This window comes from Panthera leo, chromosome C1, assembly GCF_018350215.1.
Source record: "Panthera leo isolate Ple1 chromosome C1, P.leo_Ple1_pat1.1, whole genome shotgun sequence".
NCBI lineage: Eukaryota > Metazoa > Chordata > Mammalia > Carnivora > Felidae > Panthera > Panthera leo.
Genome location: NC_056686.1, coordinates 22,110,025 through 22,137,420, shown reverse-complemented (window position 1 = coordinate 22,137,420; position 27,396 = coordinate 22,110,025). Strand labels below are relative to the sequence as shown.

General features: G+C 50.4%; 1 long non-coding RNA gene across 2 annotated transcripts; it reads left to right on the top strand.

Annotated features, from left to right (window-relative positions):
* The first annotated feature begins 22,863 nt into the window (after window positions 1–22,863).
* LOC122227191 lies at window positions 22,864–26,520 on the top strand. Of its 2 annotated transcripts, XR_006205919.1 has the most exons (4): window positions 22,864–22,913; window positions 23,141–23,331; window positions 23,694–24,288; window positions 25,885–26,520. It is a non-coding gene; the product is annotated as an uncharacterized LOC122227191 (long non-coding RNA). The 2 variants fall into 2 exon arrangements; XR_006205918.1 differs by having other exon boundaries at window positions 22,869–23,331.
* The last annotated feature ends 876 nt before the right edge of the window (window positions 26,521–27,396 follow it).

Sequence of the window (27,396 nt, the reverse complement as noted above, 5' to 3'; positions counted from 1 at the left end):
CAGGAAATCTGGAGATAACAGGCCCGGCTTCCGATGCCAGCTCCAGCTCAGATGCCTTGGCAAACCCCGCACATCTCTGAGTCACCATGTAACACATCTGCAAATGTTCCCTGCTACCCCATTGCCTGCGCACATCTGTGAGACTCAGCTCCCCTCTGTCGGCACAGTGGGTCCGTAATACGATCGCTGTGAAGTTTGCTAGAAAATCCACGTAAAGCCCTAGCACATGTAGGTGCCCAAGAAACAGTGGCTCAATAGAGGACCAAGGCTGCCCTGACCTAAATCCCCAGGGACTACATCCCGACCGTCCAGTGAGCAGAGCGCTGGGCTCCAGTGGCGGAGTCAGTCCTCCAGGAGCGGCTCCCAAGAGGGGGGAGGCTTGTCCTCCTGGCACAGACGCCCCCTCCCGACGCCTGTCTTCTCCCACATCAATTGCACCTAGAACAGATGGGTGTCAGGATTTTCCCCTCACTGTTCACAGAGCTCTGGGCCAGGACATACCCGCGCAATCAAAAGAGGAGAAATGCGAAAACACCCTCTAGCAGGACTTCGCCACCTTCCCTCCCTTGCAAATCCATCAGTGAACTGTAATTGCAAAGACAGACCCTTGATAGAAATCTCTTCCCCAATTCACTGTGGGACAAAGAGGCTCCTGACGCCTACAGAAAGAGAGAAGTGTATATTTGTTAGGTTAATTCTTTATCTATATACAAAGCAAGAAAACAAAAATATTGGCTAGAAAGCACCTTGACAGTAGACCGTGACGGCCCTGGGGACATGCTGGCTTTCTTTTTCCTGGGACTTGTTCCATTAATCAAAGTGAGATCTGAGAAGACGCGGGAATTAACGTGGAGAGGGTGGGCTGCGGGGGGACCTACAGCAGACGTGGGGAGAATTGGGAAGAGGTGGGGGTGGGAGTTGGGGTTTGGAAGTCCCCAAGATGCCGGCCCTTGCCTTCCTCTGAGTGTGACGAGATGGTCCCTTTCGGACTCGGCCCCACACAGGCAAGAACGTGGCGGGGGGGCCCAGGGCAAGGCTGTTCCAGACGTCGATCCAGTGCAGGTGGGGATCCCTAGAAGCAGAGTGAGAGGGGGACCCACAGGCAAGTGGCTTCTGGGGGCGACTCCTCGGGAGGGGGAGCAGGGGAGGGGTGTGGGTTCAGCTGGAGTCCAGCCTCCACCTGAGCGTACCAGGAGCCCTGAGCACATCCGCCACCACACGGCTGTGCCCCTCGGGGACTGAGCCAGCCCTTCTGTACCCTGAGTCAGCCGGTCATTAGCTGGAGGTCACCAAGGGGGGAGAGTGGGACCTCAGCCTTTTCAAGGTGAGTGGCACCGTCATCTGTCTTCAGCTGAGGTCGGTGCTCATCGCTGCTGATGGGTGCGCTGGCCCCGGAAAGAAGGACTACACGTGTACCAGCTTCTACACATGTGATGGGTGGAACTGTGTGCTCCAAAAATTCATATGTTGAAGTCATCCCCCCAGTACTTCAGAACGTGACCTCCTTTGGAGAGCAAAGTACCTTACAGGGGTACCGAGTTACAAGGAGGTCATTAGGGTGGGTCCTAATTCCATACGACTAGCATCCCAATAAAAAGGGGGATTTGGGCACCGATATGCCACCCAGGGGAAAAGGACACATAAATATGAAGACAGAGACGGGGGGGATGCTTCTTTGCTCCAAGGGACACCAAAAATCGGCAGCAATCGCCAGAAGCTAGGGCAGAGGCATGGAACAGATTCGTCCTCACAGTCCTCACAAGGACCCCAGTCCAGCTGACACCTTGACCTTGAAGTTCTAGCCTCTGGAACCAGGAGACAACAAACTTCTGTTGTCTAAGCCACCATCCACTTTGTTATGGCACGTCATCAGTAACATCCAGTGATTCTGCTCACCCGGCATCCAGACCTCACCTCTGATTATAGCCTCCTGATGCTCCTGGAGGGACCCCTGGGCAGCCCTCTGGTCCCTGGGGGTCCTTTAGAAATCACTCCACACCCAGGCTGAAGGGTGTTTGCATCCCCTGGCGACAGTGATCGTTTCAGAAATGGGCATGTGACACAATCCAAATCAATGAGGCTGAAACCTGGGACTTTCTGTGGACTTGGAGACACTATGGGGTGAGAGCATGGTCTCCACTGCGGAACCATCTGGAGGAGAGGGCCTACCAGAATGTGAGGCCATCCTGGCACAAACCAGAGCAAAGAAGAGATATAGATCTAATGACTTCATTTATTTAATTATTGGGCTTTGATTCGTCCCCACCTGTATATAGGTATATTGGTATATATCATCAAATATGTAACTATAGTTATAACTATAACTATAATTTTTTTTGTATAACTACAAAAAAAAAAATAAGTTGATTCAGACTACAGTCCAGGGTGACCTTGAATTAGAAAGGGAGACTATGTTATTAAACAAAAATTATAGTGATCATTTATCAAAGGCAAATTATATACTCTGTGTGCCAGGCATTAATGCCTTTTTTCACATGCATTACCTTAAGCCTCAGAGTCAACCCTAGGACGAGGGGTCTGTTATATCTCCATTTTTTTTTTCCAGTTGAAATTGAAGTTTTTTTCAGTGTTACTTTCAACTAGCCACGCCTCTACGCTGAACAAAAAACTGGCAGCCCACAGAAAGAACATTACAGACCAATACCCCTTATTTCCTTCGCCTGCCTTCCTGCCGACTTCTTGAATATTTTCAGACTTCAATTTGTATTTAGCTGTATTGTGTGGGCGTCTATCTCTTTGTATAGCTCCTTTAGTGTCTGTTCTGGGTGTTACGTTATAACCACATAACTTATCCGTTCTGATGTCATCATTTAACCACTTTGAGTGGAATGGAGAAAACTACCTCCCTTTACCCTCCCCCACTTACAATATAAATGGCTTAACTATCTCATCTACCGACATTTAGAACCACACCAGACAGTGTGGTTCAACCATAAAACACAATTTAGAAAACTTAAGAGGGAAAGAAAAGTCTACTGTATTTACCCATCTCTTTGCTTATGTTTGTTCTTCTTCCTGATGTTTCGAGAATCCTTTATTGTTTCTTTGCCATTTAGACAATTTTTTAGCCATTCATTTAGGGCGGATCTTCTGACAACAAATTATCTTAGTTTTCCTTCATTTGAGTATGTTTTGGTTTCCTTTTCATGTGTGAAGGATATTTTCACTGAATACAGGATCGCTGTTGACAGTTCTTGTCTTTCAGCACGGAGATACGTTGTGCCACTTCCTTGCAGCCTCCATGGTTTCTGATGAGAAATAACCTGTCATCCTAATATTTCACCTTGTACACAAGGTGTTGATTCTCTCTCACTGCTTTCAAGATATTTTCTTTGTTTTTAATTTTTAGACCTTGTTTTTAATTTTTAGAAGCTTGACAATGACATGTCTTGGTGTGTATTTTTTTGGATTTTCCTATTTCAGATTCGCTCAGCTTCTTGAATCCATGGGTTTATGTCTTTTGCCAGATTGGGGGAGTTTTCGGCCATTGTTTCTTTGAGTTTACCAGGTCCTCCCTTCTCTCCTCCTTCTGGGACTCTGATGACACAAATGTTAGATCTTTCATTATAGTCCCATATGTCCCTGAGGATTTGCTCTTTTTCTTCTACAAGTACATTATGTCTTTGCTGTTCAGATTGGGTAATTTTTGTTGTTCTGTCTTCAGGTTGATTGGCTCATTTCTCTGTGCCCTCTATTCAGCTGTTAAACACATCCACTGACTTATTTATTTTGATTATTGTTATTTGTGGCACAGGATATCAACTATCTTGGAGAATTTTCCATGAGCACTTAAAAACAAATGTGTGTTTTGGATAAAGCCTTCTGTAACTGTCAATTAGGTCCTTTTGATTATGTCATCCTGTTCTTCGATATCTTTACTGATTTTCTAATAGTTATATCAGTCGCCGAGATTGTGGCCTTGAAGTTTCCCAGCTATAATTTTGGATTTGCCTATTTCTTCTTTCACCTTTATCCATTTTTGTTTCATGTATTTTGAGGTTCTATTATTTGGTACATATATCTTTAAGACTCTTATGTCTTCTTGGTGGACTGACCCTTTAATTATTAAGTAATACCCCTCTTTCTTTCTAGTAATGCTCTTGTCTACTCTATCTGATATTACTATGGCTCTTCCTGGTTTTTAATTAACATTTTTTATATATCTTTTAATTACAACCTATTTATGTTGTTGTATTCCAAGTGAGTTACTTGTGTACAACGCATTGTTGGACAACACATCATGTGTTCTTCTGAGTTTTTGCTTGTTCTGTTTTGTTTTTGAGCCACTCTACCAATCTCTGTCTTTTCATTGACGTATTTAAACCATTTACATTTAATTACTGATAAGTTAGGGCTTAAGTCTGCCATTTTTATTTTGTTTTATTTGCTTCTCATTTCTTTGTATCTCTCTTCTTTTATTCCTCTGGGTTACCTGAACATATTTTCTGAATTCTATGTTGATAATCATATAGTACTTTTGAATATCTCATTTTGTAGAGTTTTCTTAGTTTAGTGTTAAGTATTCTACACACATAATTTATTGCACTCTACTGGTATTGATATTTACTGCAATATAAATATAGACACTGCAAGTTATATACAGACACCTTACTTCCATTTAGATCCTTCCATACTTTAAACTAGTCTTAAATACTTCAAGTTAAATATGGACATCTTACTTCCATTTTAGATCCCTCCACACTTTAAGCTAGTCTTAAACACTTCCTTTACACACACTGGTTACCACATTTGATGGTTTTCAATTTTTGCTTCCACCACCAAATATGATTTTCTAAACTCATAAGAAAAGGGATTATCTATTCTATTTACCCCATCCATTCTAATAGTGTTCATTCCTTTCTGAAGTTCCAAGCCTTCTGTTATCATTTCCTTTCTATTTAGACTACTTCTTTTAGCCATTCTTTAAGGATACATTTGCTAGCAAAAAAAAAAAAATCTTTATTTGCACCTTAATTCTTGAAGAATTATTTTCACCACATACAGAATTCATGGTTGATATTTCTTTTTCCTCAGTACTTAAAAACTGTCATGCCACTTAACTGGAGCCTCAACAATTTCAAGAGTCATCCACTGGCATTCAGACTGATGTACCTTATAAGTAACATGTAGTTTCTTCCCGGCTACCTTCAAGATTTTTGATTGTCTTTAGCTTTTGAACATTTAATTATGATGTGACCTGGCATCAATTTCACATCATTTTCTTTGGGCTTATCCTGTTTGGTGCTCACTCAGCTTCTTGAATCTGTAGGTGTATGTCTTTCACTACATTTAGAAGTTTTTAGCCATAATTATATTTTCAAATACATTTTCAGTCCCACTCTCTCTCCTCTCCTTCTGAGATTCCAATGACATCACTGTTAGTTCTTTTGCTAATGTCTCATGGGTCTCTGAAACCCTGTTCATTTTTTTAGTCTGTTTTCTCTCTCTTGTTCAGATTGAGTAAATTCTATTGATCTACACTCAAGGTCGCTGAGTCTGTCATCTACCATGTCCATTCTACTGTTGAGCCATCTACTGAAGTTTTTTGTGGTTTTTTTTTGTCATTTTATATTTTAGTACTATAATTTCCATTTGGTTATTTTTTATAACTTCTACTTTTGGCTGATGTGTTTTTTTCATTTGTTTTCAGACAATTTATAATTGCTTATTGAATCATTTTTATGATGGCTGCTTTAAAGTCCCTGTCAGATCATTCCAACATTTGATTCATCTCAGGGTTGCCACTTATTGATTTTCTTTCTCACACAGGTTGTGATTTCCCTGGTTCTTGCTATGATGAGTGATTCTTCTTTTATTGTATCCCGAACGTTTTATAAGACTCTGAATTCTATTTAATCTTTTTTTCTTCTTTTTTTTTCTAGCAGTTTGTAGCAAGAGGCCAGATGGCTGTGTGTGCCCAGCTCCCCCCCAGCATGCCTGCAAAAATAGGGCACCAACTCTACTCCCTTGTTTTTTCTGAATGGGGACATTAGACTCAGCTTCCCACTGTGCCCTACTGACACCAGGGATGGAGGAAGCTGAGGGCTGACTCACACTACTTTGTTACTACAGGGTGGAAATAGAAGCTGAGCTTCCCCACTGGACCCTGTTGACACTGGGCGGGGGGCAGGGGGGAGAAGAAGGTAGAGTGTCAACTAGCCCTGCTTCCTGCCACTTCATTCTGCCTCACTGCTGGCAGTCTGGCATAGAGACTCAGCTTCCCTCTAGGGCCTGCAGATACCAGTTGGATGTTGGACAGAAACATCAAATGTTAATATCACCACCTTCCATCACCAAGTAAGTCTCATTGATGCCAGGTGGGAGTGGAGGCTTAGCTCATGGCTACACCCATCTGACCCCATCCTGGCAGGAGGACCAGGCCTGCTTACACATGGTGGGGGAGAGTGGAATGGAACATTAGCTCCCTGAAAATGCAGAGCAGAGAGACTGGGAGGAGAACAGGTTTTCTGTTGCTTTTTGGCTGGTAGAGGCAGATTTTGACAAAAAGGTTTTCTGTTATTAGGCCACCCTTTACCTTATCCTTTGACTAGAATGATAGGTTTTTCTTGGAGCTCTTTTAATCGTATCTGTTAGTGATTCTGGATTGCAGGCTTCAGCAGCACTGTCAGGATATATGGGAGGCAATAAGAAAACCCAGGGAACTCACCACCACATCATTCCTCAACTTCTAAACTCCCTAGACAGTCTATCTTCTTTCTGTCTTTTGGGGTGTTCCTGTACTTGGTGTTGCATTATGTCCAGGATTTTTTAGTTATAAATGGAAAGACCTGGGAGGACTGAGAATTCTCCCACTTGGAGGAAACAGAAGTCCCATCCTTTAGAGTTTTTAATGTTACTCTTAGAAACAGAGAAGTCCTCCCTAACTCACAGTAGGTCAGTCCCACCAACTCATTACCTATTTCCATGGCAACCTATGTGTTTCCTGGGTGGTACCATCAGTTGCATTTCTGTGTGTGTGTGTGTGTGTGTGTGAGAGAGAGAGAGAGACAGAGACAGAGAGACAGAGAGACAGAGAGAGACAGAGACAGACCCAGAGAGACAGAGAGAAAGTCATCAACTAATATCAGTTCCAATCCTTTCACCTTATCAATAGAGTCACAAGTGTCCAAGGACAGGGACAGGTCCTGCTCACTTCTGTGTCCTCCATAAATAACACAGAGCTTGAAAAGGAAGTGATGGGCTATATTAAGAACACAGGGATTGGTGCACAGAGGACTCCTTTAGATAGAAGTTCAGGAAAGCCCACTCTGAGGTGGTGACATTTAGGCTGAGACCAGAAAGACACAACAACAGAGCCAAGCAGGTGAAACTCCGAGCCCCCCCTGGCACAGGGAGCATCGAGTGACACAGCCCTGTTGCGGGTGTGGGTTTGATGTATTCCCAGAGCAGCAAGGAGCCCAGTGACTGTGGAGGGAAGCAAGGAAATAGATCAGGTAGGTCTTTGTAGGCCAGTGGAGGAAGGTGAGAAGCCATTAAAGAGTTCAGTGGATGAGTAAGAGGTAGGATCTGACTTGACTCGTAGGGAGGTCTTCTCTGTCTACTATGATCTGCGGGGCTTGCAATGGTGCCCAGGGCAGAGGCTATTGAAACGCTGGATGAGACATGGCATTGCATGGGGGTTGGGAGGCTGAGTTAGGTTAAGGGAGGAAGTTAAGGGGTGGGTGGATTTGGGAATGAATTACTCTATCTACAGAAGGGTATAGGGGGTAAATATGGGGCAGGGTGTTTAAAGCATCAGAAAATAGTTTCTACCCTTCTCAGCTAGGAGATTTCACCCCTCCCAAGGCCTCTGCGGAGCACAGGATCTGCACAGACAGCTAGAGCTCTATGGGGAATGCTGTCAGCTGGCTCCTGCAAAAGCAGTTGGGGGCTCCTGGGTGGTCCAGTCGGTTGAGCGTCCGACTTGGGCTCAGGTCATGATCACACAGTTCGTGGGTTCGAGCCCCGTGTCAGGCTGTGTGCTGACAGCTCGGAGCCTGGAGCCTGCTTGGGATTCTGTGTCTCCCTCTTCCTCTGCCCCTCCCCCATGCAAGCTCTGTCTCTCTCTCTCTCTCAAAAATAAATAAACATTAAAAAAAATTTTTTTTTAAAGAACCAGATGGTGTCTGTGCGCCTACCACCTGTGACTTGTTGGGGCAGGTCTCACTTGGGGCCAAGTGCACTCCAACACTGGGAGTGTCTGCGGAAGTGTCTCCCCCAAAACCTTACCTGCTCAATCCGGCCCACCTCACTCAGGCCACCCTGCCAGCCACTGCCTGCCAGATACCTCGCGTGTCCTTCAGGGCCTGTCGACGAGATCGGGCTCCAATGTACAAGGGAGCCCATGATTTTTGAAGTGTGCTTCAACTCTGAAGCTCCGCAGAGAGTCGTGGGGGCCACGAGTTTTACACTGGAACCCTAGGCATCACCCACTCCAGGCCCTTAAACTTACAGATGGGGAAACTGAGGCTCACTAGGGCGAAGGTCCCGAGGCTTAGTTAAGGAGAGTACTTTGGGGCCAGAACAATCTTAGATTCACATCCTAACTCTTCCACCTCATCGCCGAGACCCTGGGCAAGTGACTTTCCTTTTCTCTCGGTTTCTTGGTCTGTAAAATGTGGACAGTACTTAACAGCCAGCGCTTACACTGGGCCAGACATTGTTTTAAGCCCTTTCTGTATATTCACTCTCTAAATCCCTAGGGGCAGGGGCTGCCATTATTCACTCCACCCTACATGAGGAAGCTAAGGGGACAGAGAGCTCATCTAACTCCACAGACATTTACCCAAGCAGCAAATGCAGAACTGGGTTCAAATCCAGCAGGCTTGGCCTTCAAGTGGGTGCTCCCAGCCCCGATGCTGTCTCGTCCCCAGTATGTCCTTAACAATGACCTTGAAGGTTAACTGATACAGCTCTGTAGCATAAGTGCTGAACAGAGTCCCTGGCACACAGTCAGCACTCAGTACATGCTGGCTGAGGTATTAGACTGCACCTTGCCTTTTGGGGAAACAGTGGTGACTGAGCCAGACGCAAAGGCCTGAGGGGCTTTCGGTCCCACGCGGGGGACGGAGAAAAGAACTGGGGCTTATAGCACAGAGTAGAGCCCGCCTGGAGAAACTGGAGGGGCAGTGGGAGCCCAGGGAGGGCAGTGGAGTCAAAGGAACAGCTGTGGGAAGGCCTGGTGATGAGGAGACCATGGCAGCCCCTGGGGCCCAGACACGAGCAGCAGGAGAATCACTGGCCCCAGAGGGTCCAGCAAAAGACAGTGACACCGGCGGCGGTTTGGGGGTCAGTCTGGGGCAAGACAGGGATTCAATGGGGAGAGGTCAGCCTAAAAGTTGGGGAGACCAGTGAGCAGCTTCTGGGATGGGGCCCAGACGTATCTTCAGGTCCTACATTTCATGGGCAAGGGGACTTTCACAGTAGGTGGCGAAGTGGGGGGGGGGGTGCCCCTCACTCCCCTTTGATGATCGCTCAGGACTGAGGCGACTGATTCTGGAAGCTGCCAGGCTGAAGGGGAGCCAGGCTCCCCTGTCTCCTCCCTCCTCCCCCACCCGTCCCTCCGAGCGCCTCCAAAGGCCGTTCCAGCACATTCGGTGATGGAGCGGCCTCATTACTGAAGCCTGAGGCTCATCAGCAGGCAGCTGGAGGGGCTGGGGGACCCCTGACGGAGCAGACACTGGACGGGTGGGGCGGGAGGGGGAGCCGCGGAGACCAGCTAGGAATACACAGCGCGTCGCGCTGACTTTGGTGTGTTTGGATCCGCATCAGACATCCTGGGCTGTTTTTAATCACTCACAATCTCGTTTGATCTTCCCAGGGACCTGTGGTGCCGCTGTCGGAATGATCCTCATTTTGGGCTGTGGATAAGGGCGGGGGGGGGGGGGCCCGGGGGGGGTGCAGAGATGACTTCCTCAAGGTCAGGCAGCTGGAGACTGCACACTGGCCCTAATCACTACAGCTCACGTTTATTGGGCTCCTCTGTGTGCTGGGACCTTGACCTGCAGTACAGGGTGCTTACAACAACCCCACAAGGGAAGGGCCGTTATTATCTCATTTTACAGACAAAGAAACCGAGGCAAGAGAGGTCAAGGGACTTGCCCAAAGTCACACAGCTCCCTTTTCTTACCTTCAGACCCCGTTCCTTCCCCACTGAGATAAAACTGGGGTCTTCTGGGGGAAAGGCCTAAGCCTTATAGGGGCCCCAAATAATGGCACCTTCCCCCCATTATATCACCCTCTCTAGGAGTTCTGGGGTCCATAAAGGGCCAGAGTGTGGAAATGACCATGCTGCTGAGGCTGGCTCGGGGCCCCAGTGAGCCCTTTAGAGGCAAGAGAGACAAGGTCCTCCTCCTAACCCAGAGCCCCCACCCAAGCCAACTCACCTTGCCCTCCCTCGTCTGCCCACTCGGGGCTCACCGTGTCTGAAGAAGGACCTGTGTGATCCCAGGCACCTCCTCCGAGGCCATACGCATCTGATGGTGACTGTCACGACCCGATTAGCAAATGTCCCACCAGGAGATTTGACTCACCAGGCCCATCCAGAGGATCCTCCCCTATGGAAGCGGAGGGCTTACTTCTTCCCGGCTTCTCTCTGGAGGGTTCTGCTCAGAGACACATTGGGATGGGCTTGCTCGAAGACTAGGACAGCTGGCCAGAAAGACCGTCTTGCCAGCAGGACCAAGAACACGGCTCCTCCTCCCCTCCTTGGCCTCCTGCCAGGTAGAAGGTGCTGGAGGCAGGAGAGGCGTGGGAGAGCACAGGTGTGTATGGGGCGGCGTATGTGCAGGCCCACGTGGTGTGTGCAGGGGGTGGGGTGGCAACGTGTGAGCATGCGCCCGAGATTGGGGTGACCCAGGAAAGGGAGGAGTCAGGAAACCCAGCAACACCTCCCTTCTTTGACCGCTCTGGGAGCCTGTGAGCAAAAGCCTGGCACACAGTAGAGGCCGAAGGCAGTGGGGGAAGCAGAACGACATCAGTGGAAGGGCTGGGAGTTCCAGTATCCAAAGGACCTTGCTCTGTGACCTCGGACATATCCCTACAGCTCTCTGAGCTTCCCTCTCCTTATGCGTAATGGGGAGCACGCCAGATCAAGATGCTTTGTTCACAGCTAATGTTGGTTATTAACACCTCCTGGTGGGACGTGGGGTGGGAGCAGGGGGTGTTCACAATAAGCTAGTGACAGGGACAAACCTGTATGGCCCGAATCCCAGGGCGCTGGGGTGATTCTCCCCACAGCTTCAAGGCGCGAGAGAAACAGCTGGAGAGCCAGGAAAAGGCATTACTCCTTCCCAGAGTGCAGCTGCCAGTATGGGTGTCACATGCCGAGACGTGACCGAGGCTGTGACTGGAAATACTTAAATTTGTCAGCGCTCATTTATTTACTCTCGGCTTTGTTCCACAGAGGATTTGGAGGAGCTCACAGCAAAAGCCATTCAGTAAAGTGAGAAAAATAAATAGAAACACACAAATCGGGACCGGGAGACACAAATCAGAGGGAATACAGACGAGGGAACACAAATCAGCTGTCAGGACCCGGAGATGACAGGCTCAGAGTTGCAGACTCGAGCCCCAGAGCATCCTGGTGACCTGGGGGAAAAGGGCACAAGGTCAATCCCCTCCATCCCATCTCTAAGCTTTTCTCTTCTTCTCAGGCTCGAAAGCAAGTGTCACAGTTGTGGCCGAGCCTCTGAAGGGGCCCTGGTCATGTTTGCTCCAGAACTATGATAGGACAGAAGTGCCAAGGGATGGAAGGAAGGCCTGCCAAGTCCTTCCAGAAGGATTCTCAGAGACCCTGCACTTCTCCTCTGCAGGCTTCCCCACACCAGGCAGGCCCAGAATCAGGTGGTGGTAACACTTTGGGATAAAGAGACCAGACCTCCGAGAACCTCGGATTAAGTCCCCCTGTCAAGGACTGTGGACTTTATTGTAAAATGTCCTGGGGTCCAGGGATGGGTTTTAGGCAAGACAGGAGAGACGGGATCCAGGTTTATCTTTTATAAAAATAGCGTGTATAGAGTGAGAGACAGAACCATCGTTTACCCAGGTCTGTCTATCTCCAAACCCATGCCCAGCCACCTCCACATGCTGTCCTCTTCAGCCCACCCGACTCCCAAGCCAGCCTCTGTGACCTGCCACTGGGCCTGGACCCTCCCCTAGCTCCCGGGATGGATGGCAGGAGACGTGCTGTGTGACCTCCAGCCACTCTCTTGCCCTCGCTGGGCCTCAGCCTTCCACACTATTCTCCTTCCCTTCCCCCCAGTCTGCAGGATTCCCTTGTGGAAGGCCCTTCATTGGGGACCCTGCTGGCCGGGTGGTGTGGGGGCAGGTGAATGGAAAACCCCCGGATGTGCCTGGATGAGGCCTCAGGAGGGAGCTGGCTCTGGGGTCAGGGTCCCAGGACCGGCATCGGCACTCTGCCCGTGACCCCCTCTCTGGGCTGGGGCGGACCGTGACCCTCTGGGACTTGTCTTCCCCGCCCGCGAAGTGGGACAGACCCAAGCGATGCTTCGGGTGCCCAGAGGGGGTGGCCTGGCTCCTTCGATGGACCCCACGCTCAGGGGCAGTCTGGGTGAGGGAGGGCCGGCCTCCCCTTTGCCCCGGAGTCCGGCTGGAGCCCTCCACGCCTCCCCCTCCCTCAGCCACCGCTCCCTCCCAGGCACAGCTGTAGGCAGAGGGGCCTGCAGGTGTGAGAGGCACGGGGACCGAGGGGTGGGGCTGCAGGGGAGAGCCAATCACCTGTGAGCATGTGAGGGCGTGTCTGTGCGTCAGAGGGAACGCATCTGTGCGTGAGTGTGTGTGTGACTGTGTCTGTGTGTCCTGTGAGTGCGTGTCGTGGTGCGTGAGTACGTGTGCACCAGTATGTCTACTTGTGTGTCTGTGTGAGTGCACGAGTGTGTCAGTGCTTGTGTCTGTGTGTATGCGTGAACACGTGTGTATCCATGTGAGCGCGTCTGTTTACGTGCGAGCGTGCACGTGCGTGTATTTCTCTCTGTGTCTGTGTGTGTTTGTGTGTGACAGCTCTGCTTCCTGAGGCCCTTTCCCCACCTCCCCCTCACTCCAGCAGCAGGCTCGGGGAAGGTTCTGGAAGGGTCTGGGGTCTCGGTTTTCAGCGACCGAGCCCAGCCAGGCCTTGGGGCAAGGGAGGTCCTTCTGACCTGCCCGGTCCCTGGCCAGCGCCCCCCTCGGCACAGAAAGCACCAGGCCCCTCCCTGCTGGCCGGGTGCCGCCCACCTTGTGGCAGGACCACGGGCCCAACTGTGCTGTTCTCTTTGCACGCTGCCAGGAGGGACCACTATGCCTACTCCTACTACCCTAAGTAGCTCCGCCCCGCCCCCTGGGCCCCGCGTCTTCCTCCTCCGCCCCCTCCCCCTCCTCCTCCCCCTCCTCATCCCTCCTCCTCCTCCTCCACCCCCTCCTCCTCCTCCCGTTCGTCCTCCTCCTACTCCTCCCCTCTCCCTCCTCCCCCTCCCCCTCCTCCTTCTCCCCCTCCTGTCACTCCTTCCCTTCCTCCTTCTCCCCTTCCTCCTCCACCTCCTCCCCCCTCCTCCTCCTCCTCCCTCCTCCTCCTCCTCCCCCCTCCTCCCCCTCCCCTCCCCCCTCCTCCTCCTCCTCCCCACTCCTCCTCCTCCCCCTCTTCCTCCTCCTCCCCTCCTCCTCCTCCTCCCCCTCCTCCCCCTCTTCCTCCTCCTCCCCTCCTCCTCCTCCTCCCCCTCCTCCCCCTCTTCCTCCTCCTCCCCTTCTCCTCCTCCTCCCCCTCCTCCCCTTCTTCCTCCTCCTCCGCCTCCTCCTCCCACTCCTCTTCCTCCTTCTCCTCCTCCCCCTCCTCCTCCCCCTCCTCCCACTCCTGTCCTTCCTCCTCCTCCTTTCCTTCCTCCCCTCCCCCTCCTCCCCTCCTCCCTCCCCCCTCCTCCCCCTCCCCCCTCTTGTTCTCCCTCCTTCCCCTCCTCCTCCTCCTCTTCTTCCTCCCCCTCCTCCCCCTCCTCCTCCTCCTCCTCTCCCTCCCCCTCCTTCTCCTCTCCCTCCCCTCCTCTCCTTCCCTCTCCTCCCCCTCCCCTTCCTCCCCTTCCTCCTCCTCCCCCTCCTCCTCCTCCTTGTGTGGAGGTCCTTATGCAGATCCTCACTCAGGTCCACAGCCGTGCACATGTGTGTGCCCACCCTGGCAGCTGTCCCCCACAGTGCACACAGCTGTCAGGTCGCCACGAGCTCATTCTCCAGCCAGGTAGCCCCAGGCTCTTCAGACCCACTGTTTCTGGGCGCTTCCTCTGGGCTCTGTCTGTACACAGGATCCTCACAGCCACCGAGAGAAGCAGCACCGTGATCACTCCCGTGTTACTGATGCGGGGACCGAGGCTCAGAGAGGTCAAGGGACTTGTCAGAGGTCCCAGGAAGAGCCAGAGCTGGGGTTACCACCCAGGCCCCATTGGCCTCCTGATGCTACTGTTTTCTGCCTCTGTCTTCTCCTACTCTGCCAGCCTTCCAGAACATTCCCTGCAGCTGTGCTTGTTCTCCCTCCTTACAGAGCAGGCTCAGGAAGCCCCAGGACAGCCCAGGGGACGGTGGGCTCTCACCTCCTCCTCCCTGAACCCTCCACCTGCATGGACGTCCTCCAGTGTCACACCAGCTTTTCCAGCCACCAAGACCCCCCTTCCCCTGGCAAGTCAGGGGGAGCCTCCAGCCGGGCTTTTACAGGAATCGCTGACAAGACAGGTCTCCCCCCCCCCACTTGTGCAGTTAATGTTCGAACAGAAATGCAGAACTTTTCCAAGTGTCCGTATTATGTCCCATCTGCTGCACGAATCTCGCCCTGAGTTCAGCTGGAGGCCGGCAGTGTCCCGTGTCCCTCCGGCTTCTGTCCTCTGTGGATCTGCTCGGTTGGTGGCTGTAGTTCTTCCCAGTGAACCAAGAGGCCTGGGCAGGGGACAGAGCCCTGTGGTACACCACGGAGACTGCCTTCTAGCGTGACTGGCTGTCCTCTGGCCATGGCCCTCTGTCTGCCCTCCCTGTGGTTTCCTGGCATCTGCCTGTCCCTCCCTCTCTCTGTCCCCTTCCCCATCTCTCTTCTTGTCATTGTCATTTTACTGTCTCTCCTCTTCCCCCTCCTCCTTCTCTTACCCTCCTGATTCCCTTGCCCTCTCCTCAGCTCCCTCTCCCTACCTCCTTCCTCCCTTACCTTCTCTCTTTTGTTGATGTTCAAAGTCATTGCCACAGAGGCTTCTTTTCACCTGCCCCCAAAGGGGTCCTCAGCTCTGCCACTGGCCACAGTGAAGGTGATGCCCACAGCCTAGTGGTTGTGGCATTCAGGGGTCACCGTGTCTTCCCCTGCTTGAGACAGCTCTTAAGCCCAGGACAGACTGGTTGGAGTCTATGTGTCTGAGAAAATCAACTCATTAGCTTCCTTGTCCCTATGGATGATCAGTGTCCCTGAGCCCACATATCCTGGAAGCCCTTTCTCATGTCTACCCCACATCCTTCATGCTATAGGGCTGAGCAGGGGAACAGCTGTCTCATATTGAGCCTTTCCTGTGATTGGGCCCCTGGTTCTAATGCTGTCCATTTGGGGTTCCATGTCATTTCCCCTTTGCTTATTGCTAAGTCTCTGATCATGGAGCCGTGCCCCCTGCCTCCCTGCTCCAGCCCTCTCACTCCTTCCTCCTGGCCCTGAGTTCCCTTGCCCCAGCCTCCTAAGTGAACAGGGTCAAGCCCTCTCATGGCCCTCTCCACATCAGATGAGCTCTGTAATACCCCTAATCAACACTGAAATAGCTATTGTGCTCTGGCTGGCTACCAGTACTGGCATTTGAAATATAGGGAAAGCACAGGTATTACCTCTGTACTGAAGGAGCTTTAGAACAATTGAGGACTTAGACACAGACCTGTACAGGGTTATGAAAGAAGTGAGGAATAGTTAACCCCCTCCTGGGCATTGCTCTGGTCCCACCTAATGTGAAAAACAAGACCCAGCAGGATCAAACTGTTTCCAAGTAACTTAACCATGTCCCAGAGCAATGCTTAAGAATATTTATAGGAATACAAAAATTTCTGGCCTCCAACAAGGCAAAACAAACAATGTTGGTCATCCAATCAAAAATTACCAGACATGCCAAGAAGCAGAAAAATATGACCAATAATGAGGAGAAAAAGCATTCACTTGGAACTGATACCGGATAGAGAACATGGTCAAAGATAGTGTGGCTGGGAATTCAAGCTGGGCTCAGCACCTTTTGTGGTCCAGACACCACTGCTGTCCTTTCTTCTCTGAGGAATAGATAACCTAACTCTGTGGTTTAGATATGAAAGCGACATTAGTTTTGACACTTCATGGGTATGCAAGTCATTAAAAATGGACTTATCAAGCACACTTAGCACCAAGATTTGGGTTCTCATACCATTTTCCAATAAAAAGAACCCAGGATCCTTGAAGAAATGGCTGATTCTAGGACTAGGTCAGAAAACATACAAGGTGAGCCTGGAGCACCTTGTAGTGCCAGAAAGTAAGCAAGAGGTGCTGAACGCATAAACACACAAAATGATGGGAAAATGTCAAAGGAACACAAGAGACATTGGCCATAGCTGGAAACAGTTGAGCAACCAAGTAAATAGTGTAGTATCAGATTATAACCCCAAGTATAAAATATATACTTGTGAGTCCAAATTGATTTAAATACATGATTGAATAAATCAGCAAATAGGGGAGAAGAGAAAAATCTCCCACACAGAAGAATTCGAAATAATTTAGGTTGGATGCTTAGCACTCAAAGAGGTGGAGCTTAACTGCTCCTTAAGTATGAGCTACACATAATGACTTCCTTCCAAAGTGCACAGTATGAAAAAGAGAGAAGGGCAACTTCATAGTGGAGAAATCTGACAAACACTACTTTAGCTAGGTGGTCAAGGTTAATATTAACAGTGATAAGTCATGTTAATAGCACGTGTCATTGACATGATGTGACAAGAATGGCACTTTACCTCTGTGGTCTTCTGCCCAAAAAACTGTAACCCCAGTATAACCATAAGAAAAAAAATCAGACAAAACCCAGCCTGAGGTTTAATAAATGATACTGAGACAACTGGGTATCCACAGGCAAAAGAATGAATTTGGACCCTGTGATGTTGTTGTTTATGAGAAATATATATTTGGTCATTCAAATGACCAAAATATGCTTCTCATATACATATGATCTTCATCCACAGTTCCTCAGGGTTCACAGCTCCCAAAACACTTTGAATTTCCAGCAGTGTTGAGAGTGGCAAAGGTGCCTTTTATTATATTATGTGAATGAGGTGAGTTTTGGACCCACAGAAGGATACCAGAGAACCAACCCTGTGATCAGCGGGTTAGAACTTTCAGTCCACCTCCCTGACCTGTGGGGAGGGGAGAGGGACTTGAGGTTAAATCAGTCTCCAATGCCAATTTATAATCAATCATGACTATGTAATGAAGCCTTCCTTAAAAATGCAAAAGGGACAGGGTTCAGAGAGATCCCCAGTTAGCGAACATTTGGAAATGTGGGGAGAGTGGTGCTCCTGGAGAGGGCGTGGACATTTCATGTCCTTTCCCCACACCTTGCCCTATGCAGCTCTTCCTGAGTTCCATCCTTTCAAAATAAACTGTTAATCTAATAAGTAAAATATTTCTCTGAGTTCTGTGGAGCCACACTAGCAAGTTAATTAATTAACTCACAGAGAGTTCAGAGAACCTCTGATCTATAGCTGGTGGGCCAGAAGTACAGGAAACAACCTGGACTTGAGACTGGAGCCTGAAAGGGACAGATCGTCTTGTGGGACTGAGCCCTTAACCTGTGGGATCTGATGCTCTCTCCATGTAGATAATGTCAGAATGTGTTGAACTGTAGGACACACGGCTGGTGTTCCAAGAACTATTTATTGGTGTGGGGAACCACCCACCCAGTGTTGGAATTGGGTCCAGGAACCCCAACGAGACCCTTACCTCACACCATATATAAAACCAACTCAAAATGGATCCAAGTTCTAAATGCATGAACTAAAACCATAAAATTCATAAAAGGAAACTTAGGTGTAAATCTCCATGACCTTGGCTTAGGCAATTGTTTCTCACATATGACACCTAAAGCACAAGCAGCCAAAGGGCGGGGGGGGGGGGGGGGGGGGATAGGAAAATTGATTTCATCAAAATTAAAGGCTTTTATGACTCGAAGGACATTCTCAAGAAAGTGAAAAGACAGCCCACAGAATAGGAGAAAATATTTGTAAGTCAGACATGATAAGGGCCTAATCTCCAGAATATATAAAGAACTCTTACAAGTCAACAATAAAAAGACAATCTGACTTCCAAATGGAGAAAGGATTTGAAAAGACATTTCTCCAAAGAAGATACACAAATGGCCAATAAGCACATGAAGAAGATGAGCAACACCATTAGCCATGGGGAAAAATGTGCAAATCAGAAGCACAGTGAAACACCTCCCCACCCGCCCGGATAGTTATAATTTAAAAATGAATAATAACAAGTATCATTAAGGATGTGGAGAAATCAGAATTCTCATATACTGCTGTGGGAACAAAAAAATGGTACAGCTGCTTTCGCAAACAGTTTGATGGTTCTTCAAAACATTAAACAAGAAATTTGAAAACATATATTCAAGCAAAACTTACACACAAATGTGCACATCAGCATTATTCATAATAGCCAAAAAGAGAAACAGCCCAAACGTCCATCAAGTCCATTAAGAAAACGGGATATATTCGTATCACACGGTTGAATATTATTCAATGGAGTCTTCACATCCATTAGAATGGCCACTAACAAAGCGAACAAACAAAAAAATAACAAGTGTTGGTGAGGATGGGGAGGAACTGGAATACTTTTGCACTTTTGGTAAGGATATAAGATGGGGCAGCTGCTATAGAAAATAGGGTGGCAGGTCCTCAAAAAATTAAAAATAGAATTACCATACGATCCAGCAATTTGGCTTCTAGATACTTACCCAAAAGAATTGAAGGCAGGATCTCCGAGAAATATCTATATACCCATGTTCAGAGAGCATTATTCATAATAGCCAAGAGGTAGAAGCAACCCAGCGTTCACCCATTCAGGGATGAATGGATAAACAAAATGTGGTCCATACATACCGTGGAAGGAGATTCTAAAAGATGATACAACATGGATAAACCTTGAAGGCATTATACTGAATACAATAGGCCAGTCCCCCACCCCACCCCCCCAAAAAAAAGAAAAAAAGAAAAGATTCTGTACGATTCCATTGATGTGAAGTATCTAGAGAAACCAAATTCACAGAAACAGAAAGCAGAATGGTTGTGGCCATGGTCTCAGGGAAGGGGGAAGGGGGAATGGTTGTTTAATGTTTCATATCAGTGTCGCACAATGAAAAAGTTTTGGAAATTGATTGCACAACACTACCGAACCATGCACTGAAAAACCGTTAAGATACATTTTATGCTATGTATATTTTACCACAATTAACAATTGTTTTTTAAGCGAAGTCCTGGGGCGCCTGGGTGGCTCAGTCACTTAAGCGTCCAACTCTTGGTTTCGGCTCAGGTCATGAACTTGCGGTTCGGGAGATCGAGCCCCGTGTCAGGCTCTGCGCTGACAGTGCAGAGCCTAACTTGGGATTCTCTCTCCCTCTGCCCTTCCCCCCACTCAAAATAAATAAACGTATAAAATAAAATAAACATAAATGAAGTCCTGTACACGCTACAACACAGATGAACCTTGGCGACAATATGCTGAGTGAAAGAAGTCAATCACAGAGGCAACATATTGCATGACCAGTTTTATACGAAATGTCCAGGAAGGGCAGATCCATAGAAACAGAAAGTAGCTTAGCAGTTGCCAGGGGCTGGGGGAGGAGGGAATGGCAACTGATTCCTAGTGCATACTGGGATTCTTTCTGGGGTGATGAAAATGTTCTAGAATTGGCAGTGATGGCTTCACAACCTGCAAATATACTGAGAACCACCGAAATGTACACATTAAAAGGATGCATCTCACAGTATGTGGATTATATCTCAATTTTTCTTTATTTTATATCGCAATCCCACTTGAGAGACATCCTACACATTATCTGACCAGTAATCTTCAAAACCCTTAAGTTCAGGGGCACCTGGGTGGCTCAGTTGGTTAAGCGGCCAACTCTCAATCTCAGCTCAGGTCTTGATCTCAGGGTCATGAGTTCAAGCCCTGCCTTGGGCTCCACACTAGGCACAAAGCCTACTTCAATTTTTTTTTTTTTTAAATTAAGTTCATCAAAATGAGGAATGTCACAGCCAAGAGGAACCCAAGTAACCATGGTAACTAAATGTAATATGGTATCATCTGTGGGATCCTGGAAGAGTAGAAAGGACACCAGGTAAAAATGAAGGAATAATAAAGTATAGACTTTAGTTAATAATAATGTATCCAGGGACACCTGTGTGGCTGTCGATTAAGCGTCTGACTTTGGTTCAGGTCATGAGCTTGCAGTCTGAGTTCGAGCCCCACATCAGGCTCTGTGCTGACAGCTCAGAGCCTGGAGCCTGAGTTGGAGTCTATGTCTCCCTCCCTCTCTCTGCCTCTCCCTTGCTCACACTCTCTTTCTCTCTCTAAGATAAATAAACATTAAAAAAAAATTTTTTTTAAATAATAATGTATCCATATCGGTTCATTATTTGTAACAAATACACCATTTGGAAGAATGTTAATAATGGAGAATTGGGTCTGGAGTCATGGGAACTCTGTGCTCTCTGCAACTTTTCTATAAATCTAAATCAACGGCAAAACTAAAAGTTTATCTATTTACAAAAGCGGTTTACCCTATCGGGCAGGTAGTGGCAGGCTGGCCGGAGGGGGCTTGCTGGAAACTTCCCACACTAACTTTGGAGCCCCACTGCTGCCAAAGCACTGCCTAGAAAAGCTCTCTGGGGTTCTCCTTCTGGGCCCCAACCATCCTGAGCTCTTGATTCGGACGGGTACCAGCGGGTTCCACCCAGACGGTTTGCCACAAAAGTGCCTGTTTCTTTCATTGCCACAAATGCTCCTTTCTCAGGGAGCGGGACAAGGGAAACCTGATAGGCCACAGGACCCCACAGCGCCACCGTCCGGGGTGTGAATCCTGGTGCTGCGTCTCTTCTCTGTGTTGTTAGGGGAGAGAGCCCATCTTCCTGGGCTCGGGGTATGCAAGGCCAAGGGCAGCGTCATCCTGTACAGTCCTGGCCAGGCCGCTGGCTGTATTTGCATTTGCATTTGTATCTGCCGGCTTGTGTTGTCTTTGGACTCCGCCCGGAAGCTGCCCAGATTTGCTCTGGCCCCCTGACATTACCGTGACCAGGTGGTGCTATTTGCTCATGCTCAGCGGCCCTGAGCTTGTGCTGGGCCAACACTGAGAGCTGCCGACCCTCCAGGGAGCTCTCACACCTCCCCTTCCTCCACCTGGAGAGCTCTCCCTAGGGCCGTCAGCTCAGCTTCCATAAAGAGCATGCGTGATCCTTTGTCTCCGCAGCCCTGCTTTTGGAGGTCCTGAGCGTCCTCTGAGCAGGAAACAATTCTCTCCTGAAATCTGAGCGCACGTTTTACGTGTTGGCTACAGTCGCCTCTTCCGGATCCTCTCTCCACCGATGCTACCTTTCACATCCTGGTCCAAACCCTCACACGAAGACGGATGAAAGCCAGGTCAAGCCCCCCTCTTGCTGGCTTCCTCTTTCCTCAAGAAGCGGCCCCCAGCTTTCGGGACTCAGGGGATGTCTGACTTCTCAGTAGATTCTGTGGGCACTCACCATGTGCCAACAGTAAACGGGGCATTTCTCAGGCATCGCGCCATTTAATAATTACAAAATCTCTATTGGATAGTAAGGACTTTATCCCCTTTGGCATATGTGCAAACGGTGGTTCAGAAAGGGCGAGTACCCTTCCCAGGAGCACACACTTCCATCCTCCTCACGGAGGTTCACAATGGACATAAGCGTGTTCAAAGTCCTGAAATGTCCTGCAGAGAACAGACCTGTTTAATTTTGTTTCCATCAAAATCTCCCGGACTCACTTTTCAAAAAAACTGAACACATACATAGTTTGTTTATGTCGTAGACGGACGACCCGCCTCATCATCTTGTGTCAGTAGTGTTCTCCGGAAGACACTTTGGGACACTACATTGGGCAAGTCACTTATTTCCAAGCCTCCGTGGCGCTTCTGGCCATGATGGGGTGACAGGTGGCTTCCTTCCCACTGTCAGCAACGAAAAACAGCACAAAGTACATGAAAAACTGCTTTCAAATCTTGGCTAACAGGCAGCTCAGGACTGTGATCCCTGAGAAGAGAAACAACATAAGCTGAGTCCCACGAATGCACAAGCGAGTGCCCTGAGGCGGGTGTCGGCCAAGTGAGTGCCAAGTGAATGGGGCACTTCACTCAGTCCCACGACCTGATCTGGGGGACCATGGTGGGACGCGTGTCCTGGGGGAGGCTGACTGGGAGAGCAGGCAGTGGGTGGGCCTGGGGGGAGGGGATAGTTTTCCCTGGGTGTGTGTGTGTGTGTGTGTGTGTGTCGCTGTGAACCCCTCGACCTGTTCCCGGATTGGCTGAGGCCGCTGCACAGGCTGACAATGGAAATGCTTGCGCAGGAGAAACGCCTCTATTCAGGTGCCTCATGTCGATCTGCAGAAGGGGTAGCAGAGGCAGCTAATTTCAGCATTTGCTTGTCTTTGAATGGGGGTAATTACTGGGAGTTGCCAATTGTTCCAGATTGTTCCCTGGAAGAAGGGGAGGGGGGTACTCCCCTGGGCTCTGCTGAGCGCTGCCCCCTGCAGGCAGTGTGGTGAGGTCACAGAAGGGTGGTCCGGGCTGGGGAGTCACAGGACAGAGTCAGGGGAGCCCAGGATCCCAGCAGGCGGGGCTGGGCCGCTAGGGCCCTCCGAGGTCACGTGACCCAACCCGCTCATTTTACAGCCGGAAAAACCGAGGCAGGAGGGAAGGGACTTGCCCAGGGGTGCGCCGCGTGGGCCCAGCCAGGCTGCTGGGCCCCAGGGAACAGCCTCCATGTTGGCCACGCTCCCCCGCCCCTCCCCCATCCCCGGGTCTGTCTGGAACTCCCCAGCCTGGGGGCTGTGCGCGTCAGGAACCCCCTGTCCTTTCTCTGACTGCAGGAGACCAGCGCAGTGGCGGGGTCACTGAGGCCAGCAGCCTCCTGGGGGGCTCACCGCGGCGTCCGTGTGGCCGGAAGGGCTCCCCATATCACACGGGGCAGCTGCACCCCGCAGTGCGCGTGGCCGACCTCCTGCAGCACATCAACCAGATGAAGACGGCCGAGGGCTATGGCTTCAAGCAGGAGTACGAGGTGCAGGGCCCCAGGCCAGCCGGGCCCCCTCGCCAGGGCCTCGCCTGGCTCCCCCTCACTGTGGACCCTGACCCTGGTCTGACCTCAAATCCACTCTCATGATCCTGGTTTTGACTCTAATCCTAAACCTGACCCTTATCTGATCCTTTCTCTGAACTTGACCTGCTTCCTAACCCCATCACTCCCCTCTCCTGCTCTCTGCCTTCGTTTTGAACGCTGGTTCCTTGCTGATTAAAGGTAAATGCAGTCATTCATGCCAAGCCTCAGCATTGGCCCTGACCTAGCCTTCACCGTGACTCAGCCCTCCAGCTTGCCTACTTTATTCCAGATGAGGGGCTAACCATCTTTTTCCTTCTTTATAGGGCTTCTTTGAAGGCTGGGATGCCATGAGGAAGAAACTGTCTCAGAGACCCATGCCTGAGAGTCCTGAGGGATGGCCTGAAGCCTAGGGGAGCAGGCAGGAGGCAGTCAGAAGGGGGCTCGGCAAGGGTCTCCAGGGTTCTAGCTCAGCCCAGCCATGAAGAGCCATCAGACCAGATGACCTCTAGCATCCCTGAGGAAACTGATTCCAGAAGGAAGAGCAGAAGGCTGTGGAAACAGGGAGCTGGGTAGCCTGGGCTTCTGTAGTCTCTCTCAGTGTGAGCTTTGCCAAGTCCTGTCTTTCTGGACCTTGATTTCTCCATCCATAAGACAAAGCTAATAACCCCAATGGGGCACCCCTCATGAGGCTGTTAAGAGACCATTGGCCTCATTCATCCCCCAAGTCCCAGGAGATGCTGAACTCGGTCATGCCAGCACTGGATGTGGAAAAGCAGCATGGCCCTCTTCCCCAGAACCTCAACAAGGACCCAGCATCAATGTCCTGCCACCTGACCGCCGCCAGCCCTCCCTTAGCTCCACTGATGGGGAACCCCCACATCTACCTCAACATGGCCCTGGTGGATGGGAGGGCTGCAGGTAAAGCACACCCTAGGGACCCCCAAGCCCCACCCAGAAAAATGCCAGGGATGGAGGGAGGAGAGCTGGAGACTCTGGGAGGGTCCCCTCTGTGCCCACCTTCCTGGGGACCAGGCCTGTGGGATGATCCCCTCCCCTCTGGTGCTTTTCAGTTCAGAGACATCAAAGCCAGTGATCCTCGTCCGTGTGCCCATCTACACACTTGGGGGCCTGGAGCGGAGGCTCTCTGGGGGTCCTGCCAGCCCTGTGAGTCTCTGAGCTGGGGAGGGCCACGTTGGGGCACCCCGGTGCTGGGTAGAGAAGCTGCTGGAGTGGCCCTGCCCCGTCCTGGGGTCCTTGACACCTGATCCCAGCCACAGGGGGTCGGCCCAGGAGCCAGAAGGCCCTGAATCTCAGACCACGCTGAACTTGTCAGGGTCTGTTTGGAGTGGCTGAGTCTACAGAGAGCCCCATCGGGTGCACGAGCCTGAGTTTTACGGTCTGGCTGGGACTGGCCTCCAGCAGCTGTTAGTCAGGCTACATCTGAGCCTTCAGGAAGTCCCAGGGAGGGGAGCTGGTGGATCGGGGAGGGATGCTCTGTATCTCTGCCCTTCCCTTTGCAGGATTACAAAGGGCAAGTTCAGGTTTGGTCAGAGGGTAAATCAGGGGCAAGGCCAGAAGAAGCAAGACTAGTGCTTGGCTCTAGGAGCTTGTGTTAGCCACTGAGGTCAGGAAGAGAGCGGGGGTCAGGTCAGGGAACTGGGTTTTAGGAGAAAAGCATCAGGAGAGGGAGACGTGGCACAGGTGGAACAAGGCAGGACACCAGGAGGAGACTTGGGGCCAGGGCACTGATGGGGAGAAGGCCAGGTACCAACACACCCGGCAGGTCAAGGTCAGGAGGGAGGAGCAGAATCCGTGCCCATCACTGTCTGGGGAGCTAGGGTTGGGGTCTCAGACCGTCTCAGTCACCGAGTTGAAAGGAATTCAGAAACTTCCTTCGTTTATTTAAATGCAATGTCGAACCCCTGCCATACACTGGGTGCTGGGGATACTGAAGGGACAATACAGGCAGAGAGCCCTACTCTCCGAGACCCTCCTTACACGGGGCATGAGCGATAATCAGGCAAGCGTGAGATGGAATGTCAGCAGCTGGCCAGGGCTATGAAAAGCCATCAGGCGGGAGAAGTGGGTTGTGGGGCTCTCACTCACCAGCTGTGAGACCCCGGGCAAGTCAGCTGCCCGCTCTGGGCCTCAGTTCCCATCTGTAAAATGAGGATCATCCTGAAAGGATCAGAGGAGTCCATGATTAAGTGCCTCACTTGGTGCCAGATGTGCCTAAAGGGCTCCCTTCACAAACACACAGCAGAGACAGACGCACCCAGGCTGGGATGACCCAGGAGCATGAGCCCAGTCCAGCCCCAGGCTCAGGCTTCCACAAGGGGTAGAGTGGGGGAGGAGGGGGCCAGCAAGGGGTCCCAGTCACTCCTGGCTCTGTCAAAAACTTGCTGTGTCCCTGGGTAAGACACTTCCTGCTTCTGGGCCTTAGGTTTCTCCACATGAAAACGGCCTGGGATATACTGACTCTGTTTGCACACTGGCTCAATCTTGCTTCCTCAGTCTCTCCGGTGGCCAGAGGACACAGGCTATTCCAATGGCTTCACAGTCCAACGTCGTTTCATCTGAATTACGAACTCATGGAACAGCACTACCCCCCGACTCATGCTGTTGACGCATCGCTTGGATCCTGGCCTGGCCCTCTGGGCCGGGCCCGGGGTTTTTTGGGAGAATGTCTACTGAAGCGGCAGCTGCCTCCTGGGAGCTTTCGGTCCATCAGGGAGCCAGAGAACCACAGCACCACTCGCAGTCCCTCCACCGACAGTTTTGCAGATGACAGACTCTTGGAAGGAAAGCGTGTTGGACCAAAGGTGGGAGAGAAAATCTCCACGGGCCAGACCTGCAGACTGAGACTCACACGATGGGATTTCATATGCCCTAGTGAATTAAACATGCAGTGCAAAATAAATCAGCAGCTCGGGAACAGAGGAGGGAGACAGGCCTTGAGACGGGACTGACAGAGAGCTCAGTGTGAGCCCATGAAGTGACATACCTCTCGTGTCACCTGCCCCATCCAGCCCCGTCCCAACCAAGGCCTGGCCTGCGAGATGGAGGGAGGGCCCCCAAACCTGCTCAGTTTAGTAATAACAAGAACAATAGTGATAGTCTCTGCTCCAAAGGTTTACTCTGTATTATGTACTCACGTTAGCTCTCTGTCCTCACAAGTTCACATGGTTGGTATTAGTAGTACCATTTTACACAAAAGAAAACTGAAGCTCAGGAAAGCTAAGTAATAAAGAGCTGGTAAGTGGCAGAGCTGAGACTTGAACCTCATTTTATCTGACTCTAAAGGCAGCATTCCTCTGTGCACATCCTGCCACTTTTTAGGCCATGTAAATAGAGATACGGAATCTAGGAAAAGGGAGGAGAGAACTCTATTCAACCAGGAGGCTCAGGCCCTTGAACCATCAGAGGCACACTTCAAGAGGCTCACGGATAAGCTGAGCATGGCCTAAAGGCGGGGCCTCCGAGCTGAGAAGGGCATGGGAGCAAGGTCATATTGATGAATCAATTAATCAATCGAAGCAGTATTTATTAGAATCCTACTACGTATTAAGTGCTCTTCTAGGTGCTTGGAGATGGAGAGGTGAAAAGGTGGACAAAATCCCTGCGTTCCTGGAGCTTGCATTCTGATAGGGAAGACAGATAATGGTCACACAACTGCATGTTAGAAAGCGATGAGCATGGAGAGACTAGAGAGGAGGGGCTGCACTGGAGCGGGTGGTCAGGGAAGGCCTCTCTGAGGAGGTGATACTCGAGCAGACACCCGAAGAAAGTGAGAGAATGACTGTTGTGATCATTGTCGGGAGAATGAGCCAGTCACAGGGAGCAGCAGGTGCAAAGACCCTGCAATAGAAGTGAGTGTGGTGGGTGCGAGGACAGCAGAGAGGTCCGTGTGCTGGGAGCACAGCAGGTGGGGGAGGGCGGGAGGAGACAGGTGAGAGGACTCAGCAGAAGAAGGACCCTTTGGGGTCTGCAGGCCAGGCGGAAGTTGGGGTTTCCTTTCAATGTTGA